The following is a 6,183-nucleotide window of genomic DNA, read 5'->3' as shown; positions in this document are numbered from 1 at the left end:
CACCCTAGAAAAACTGCTTCTTGTATTGGAATGGGTAATTTTAGTGGTAAATAACACAAATCAACCCCAAAGCAGTGTAATTATTAGATCACATTGATTAAATGTCAAAAGGTACTGATAACTGAAGTTGTGACTTGATCTAGTTCCTCTGATATGTTGTAAGGATCTATCTACTTCTCTCTGAAGCTTACATCTATATTGGTTTCTTTCTAAGGCATGATGTACCCAACATCATCGGTTCTAGGAGTATCAATTTCCAGTTTAGCAAAAAAAAAATTGGAGGGTCTATTTCTCTTTGATCAAATTCCCCTGTGCTCTTGCTCACTTTTATGGTTTTGTTTCTATTTGTATCCCTGTTGGAGTTACTCATACTTTGACCAGTCACCCTTGGAAGGTATCACCACCCTGGAGCCAGAAGTGGAATAAACTGACTTAAACCATGTCAATTGAGAGTTGGAGGGGGTGCTCCCAAAAGATGAATATAGGGCAAGACAAAAAGGGAAAACCAAAAGACAAAAAAAAAAAAAAAAGCCAAGAAATGATGATGTATGCTTTATAATAGCAAAGGATGCAATGCATTATGAATATTTAATTGAATATTCCAAATAACACAATATGCATGTAGTAATAAAAATAAATATGTAATAAAAATAAAGGTAAAAAGTATAATAGAAAAGAAAACTCACTAATTATAAAACCCTTAAATAAATCCAAGAGTATAATAGGGAATTACTGGAAGCATTTGTTTTAAAATCAGAAACAACACATCCTTGTCATATATTATGAGGAGGCACTAATTAATATATATAACACAAATAAAAATGGTATCTTATTGGAAAAAAATTAAAGGGCTTAATAACTAAAGCCAAGATAATTCTCTTATGTTAAACAATCCTGAGACCAAGCCAAAGTAGTGTACATGGATGCTCCATGAATACTTGCTCTTGGAAATTAAAACTGTGAAAGATCTAAATGGCTTAAGAATCAAGACAAAGAGCTTACCCCTCAAGACTCTCTTCAAGGAAGTGTCCTTGCTACATTCCCCAATCTAAATAATTTCAGCCCACATCCACACACTCCTCTACCTTGTAAGAGCTGTCTTAAAATCATTCAACTCATGCCCTATAATTCTATAATATTTTCTACCAAATACCTCATGTTGTATTATTTTATTCATATGAATTGTCCAAAAGAAGTATAGTTATGGTGATACAAAGCACTAAAGTTTACATAGGACTAGGGGACTTGGAGAGAAATGGGGAGGGACTGCTAATTTATAGAGTTTCTTTCAGTGATGAGAATGTTCTAAAATTGACAGTGATACCATTATCACACCTCTGTGACTGTATTAAAAAGAATGAATTTTACAATTTAAATTAATTGTATGATATGTGTCTTAGTTTTCACAGCTGTTATGACAAATACCACACAATAGGTTGGCTTAACAACAGGAATTTACTGGCTGAATGTTTCAGAGGCTAGAAGGCTTGCCTCCTCTGAGAGTTTGTAGCATTCTGGCTGGCTGGCAATCTGAAAATTCTTGGGTTCCTTGGCTTTCCAAGCCCAAGGGTATATCCTGTCTTTTCATATCTGGGTGTTCCTGCTGACTTCCTGCTTCTCCCCATGACTTTGTATTTATAAGGTCTTCAAAAATAGGATTAAAACCCATCCTGATTCAGTTGGCCACATCTTAATAAAAAAAAAATCTTCAAAAGGTGCTGTTTACAATAGGTTCATGCCAATAGGACTGGTATTAGGAATGTGGTTTTGTTTTTCTGGGGTAGATAATTCAATCTACAACAGTATGTGAATCATACCTCAATAAAGCTGTTATACATATTTTAGAGAAAGGAAATGAATGGGTTCAGAAAGATGAGTGAAAGTATTGCACACTTAAAAAACTGATTCCTGTCATTTACTTAACAATTATTTATGGGTCCTTGCTACTATCAGGAACTACTCTTGATGCTGGATAAACAGGGATAAATAGGGCAGGTGGGTCCCTGAAATCATGGGACCTAAATACAGGACAAATATGTGGTCCATATGGAAACATTTTTCATGTGCCTGATAGACTTCTTCCAGAATACCTTTTAAGTAATGCAGACATACAGAAATATGACAAATAAATAAAGGTCACCACATGATGAATTACTGTTCAGGAAACATAGGTCTTTCTAGTAAGTGAAATGGATTAAGTTGTATATTATTAATAAACACATCCCACGTTCTGATGTTTAATCAAAACAGCACACAGAAGCTATATGAACTTTGTTTTATTAATTATACAAATTTAATAATGGTAAATTTAATTAATGTTATAACCAGAGGGTATTGACCCCCTGATATACAGAAATAAACATTCTCATATGAAACTCTACTACAGTTGATGTTACAAATGACAAGTAAACCTACCTAGAAATATAATTAAAATTAAATAGAATAAAAAAATAGTATAAACAATATTTAAATAGAATAGAATAAATTTATAGATTCATTATATAATACAGTTATGAAATATACTAACAGCTATAACTTATCAAATATCCAATTAAGCCATTTTTATAATCTCTTAATAGAATAAGACTAAATAAGAAAAAATAAAATGTATCAGTTGAGACAAAAGGTCTTGCTGTTGTGGGTCTTCAACACAATGACTCATTGGAATCAGGATCCACAGAGCAGGTGCTACATTTCTTTCCAGGTTATATAAACAGAAGCTGGAGTCAAGAGGTTGGTGTTGATACATTGTTGTTACAAGTAGAGATTAGTGTTGAGCCAAGGAATTCCCTTAGTAAATGGACTCTTGGGGAGTTTCCTCCTCACTTCCCAGAATAGGGGGAAGCACAGCATATCATCTTCTCAGAACATTCCTCCTGGGACTCCTTCTTAACCTCTGACATTTGACAGGAGGGCAATGTGGAAGAACAGAGCCTGGGTTGGCTGCTCCTCTATCAGGTGGAGGGTTGAAGAAGGTTCTACTGAGCTGCTTCTGCTTGTGAGAGGAGCTACAAGACAAGATCTGCCTTGACCTCCTGTGGCACCTGCTGACTCTGGATGGGGTTGACCCAACTTCAGGGACCCCAGGGTGTGGTAACTGGTTTACACAGGCCATGACTTTACCTTTTCAGCCTGATGTTCTTCCTTCCTTGGGGAGCTGTTGATCCAGAGGGTTCCTGGTTGTGGTTCCAGGACTCTGCCAAATGCTTCATTTGAAACATGAGGGGTGGAATGATAATTTTCAGAAACTTTATGTTCTTCCTTGATTAGTTTTTGTGCCATAGATGTGTTTTACTTTCTCAGTTGAAATAGGTTTCTCCCAGGTATCACAGCTCTCATTTCCATATCATGAGCTTTATGCCTCTGGGAAATAAGGCTTTCATAATACTCAGTGATTCTATCAACTTTTTTTCTGCAATGCTTTATGCTTGAATTTTATAAGTTTTCAGCTTTTCACATCCATTGCTGATGTCTTTATTTGCTTTGGAAAAAATATTCCTCCATATTTATGGGGTAAATTCTCTTTAACTTGACAATTCGATTAAAACCTGTATCCTTTTCTTGATGCAGATGGACTTGAAGTTTCTGCTGGAGCTTTTGCCTCTCCCTTTCCAGTTAGGAGAGTTCTAACTGGAGCAAAGCTTTTTCAGTTTGGAATCTTTCTACATGATTTTCAAGTTGATTGATTATTATAATTTCTTCTTCTAATTTTGCATGCCTTTCTTTTCTTTTTCCTTAAGACTTTGTAAGTAAGTATTTAACTCCACAGCATCAATCAACACTCCTTGGGATTCTCCCACTATGAGGTCTCCATTTTCTGATATCTTCAGCATATCCAGTTCCATGTTCCCAAGAGCTATATTATTTTCCTCAAGAACAGCAGCTGAATCACAAATCTTAAGCAAATGCTCATCTGGAGGTTTGATTTGACCCACTTTATTACTAGAACTGGTTTCATAGGTAGTTTAGAGTTTCCTGAGATTTTTCTCTCTTTAGTAAATGTGCCCAGCTTACCTTCGGTTTTTGAGATTCCTGTGAAGAGAATTTTATGCTTCTTTCAAACCTGGAATTTTCCTCCAAAGCTCCTGTCATGGATGTGGGAAGCTGTTCTATATTTGCCTGAGAGATTTTGAAGGATGATTTGGTTGGAACTACTTGATGTTGGATTTGCCTTGTTGAGTCTTCTAAGGTCAGAGTTTTGCTTGTAGTGTCAACCATCAGGTGAACTTCTTGTAAACATTTAGATGTCTCTCCTTTCCATGATTTTCTAGACTCGTCTACTTTAAGTCCAAGTAAAGAGTTGTAGATTTCCAGTTCTTTATTCATGGGTTTCACATATACAATTTCTGATACTTGTTTCTTGTGTTTGTCTTCTGTTATAGTTGAGTTAAGGTCTCCAAATTATCTTTCAATGTGGTGAAACTTATCAACAATTTGTTGTGTTCCCTCTAGAAGAGCAGAAATGTCAGTGGCCAGTTTTTTGTCTCACCTCCCATCATAATAAGATTTAATAATAAAAATCTCCACTATAACTATCCAAGCCACCAATTTCCACAGCATTCCCTGGACATCTAGGCTTTGTATAAAGTCCTCTAGCAGAGCTGCCAACAACAGGCACAAAGTCACCAAGATCAGGATTGTACAGAGCATCATAACTATCAGCAGACCATACAAGGCTCCCAAGGCCTCTGCTGAGTCACCTCAGGTTGCCAGGAACCTGTTCCCACAACAAAAGATAGAACCCCATGGTGAGCATCCTGCCCAGAACCTCCAACTGCCTGGCAACCAAGCAGACCTCAGTGGAGGTGGAGGAGGTGTATAGGAAAACAATGCCTCCATCTTTCCCAAACCTTAACCCACAAATCAGTGATCACATCTCATGACCCAGGGGATATGGACTAAGCTCTGTAGGATGGCAGAGATGGGCACCCTAGATTTTTCCCAACTGCCTTAGGAAAGAAAGAGGTAAATGTCTTCCCATACCTGTAACCATCTGAATTATTTGTTGGGAGGTTTCATGGTAGAGGACTTGCAGACCCCCAATGCTGGCCAAATAAACTTTTCATTTTGTGGCCTAGGACACCTAAGCCAGCCCATGGTGATCAGATGAGACTCCAACTGTCAGTGCCCTCCTTAATTTGTGTCTGCATGGCCTTGAAATGTGTGTTATGAATATGAGAGGGGTTATGACAGGCCCTGCACAGAGATTCAACACACTTTACTATTTCATCTTTAAAAACTAACTGAGAAATATTGGAATATTAAAGTCATTAGATTTCAAGGATGTACATTCTGTCTGTGTCATCTTTGGATTCAATCTCATCTTTCTCTTGACTGTTCACACAAGGGCTGCATTGATCACAAGGATTGCTAGCTGGCATCTCACTCTTTAGCAACATATTATTTTTAACTTTTTATTTTGAAATAATTTCAAATCTACAGGACAGTTGCAGAAATAATACAAACCCCATAGAGAGAACCCCAACATAATCCCACACTCAAAGTACCCAGACACCCAGATCCAAAAATTTTAACATTTTTTCCATTTTGGCCATTTCATTATATTATCTATCTATCTATCTATCTATCTATCTATCTATCTATCTATCTATCATCTGACCATTTGAAAGCAGGTTGTACATGTAATCCCCAAACACAAATCCTCCTTTTATGTCTCTTAGGAAGGATATTCACTTATTTAATCACCTTAAGTGCAGTTATCAGACTCAAGAAATTTTAGTGACATAAACCTCACACTCTAAATCTAAACGCTCACATTGAAAAAGAAAAAAATACTTCAAATCCGTGACCTAACCTCAAAACTAGAAGAAGTAGGGGGAAAAAAGCAAACTAAACCCAAAGGAAGCAGAAGAAAGGAACTAAAGATGAGAACAGAGATAAATGAAACAGAAAACAATAAGAGATAGAATCAACAAAATCAAAAGCTGGTTCTTCAACAGGAAGTAGCTGCAGAAGAATAACCAATGCTTCTCAGAGTTCCCTTAGGAATAAGGGCATGAACTCTCTGAGGAAGGAGTTGAGGTAAATTAGTATAGTGAAAGGGCAAAGGCAGCAGGCCCAGCAGACAACCTGGCTGACAGACAACATAGCAGTGAGAACCTGCCAAGACCTTGACCTTGACCTTATGGTCCGAGAATTGAGAGGGGTCCTGGATATTCCAAA

Source organism: Dasypus novemcinctus, chromosome 29 (genome assembly GCF_030445035.2).
Source record: "Dasypus novemcinctus isolate mDasNov1 chromosome 29, mDasNov1.1.hap2, whole genome shotgun sequence".
NCBI lineage: Eukaryota > Metazoa > Chordata > Mammalia > Cingulata > Dasypodidae > Dasypus > Dasypus novemcinctus.
The sequence above is the reverse complement of the archived record's forward strand: the minus strand, read 5'-3'. Positions refer to the sequence as shown.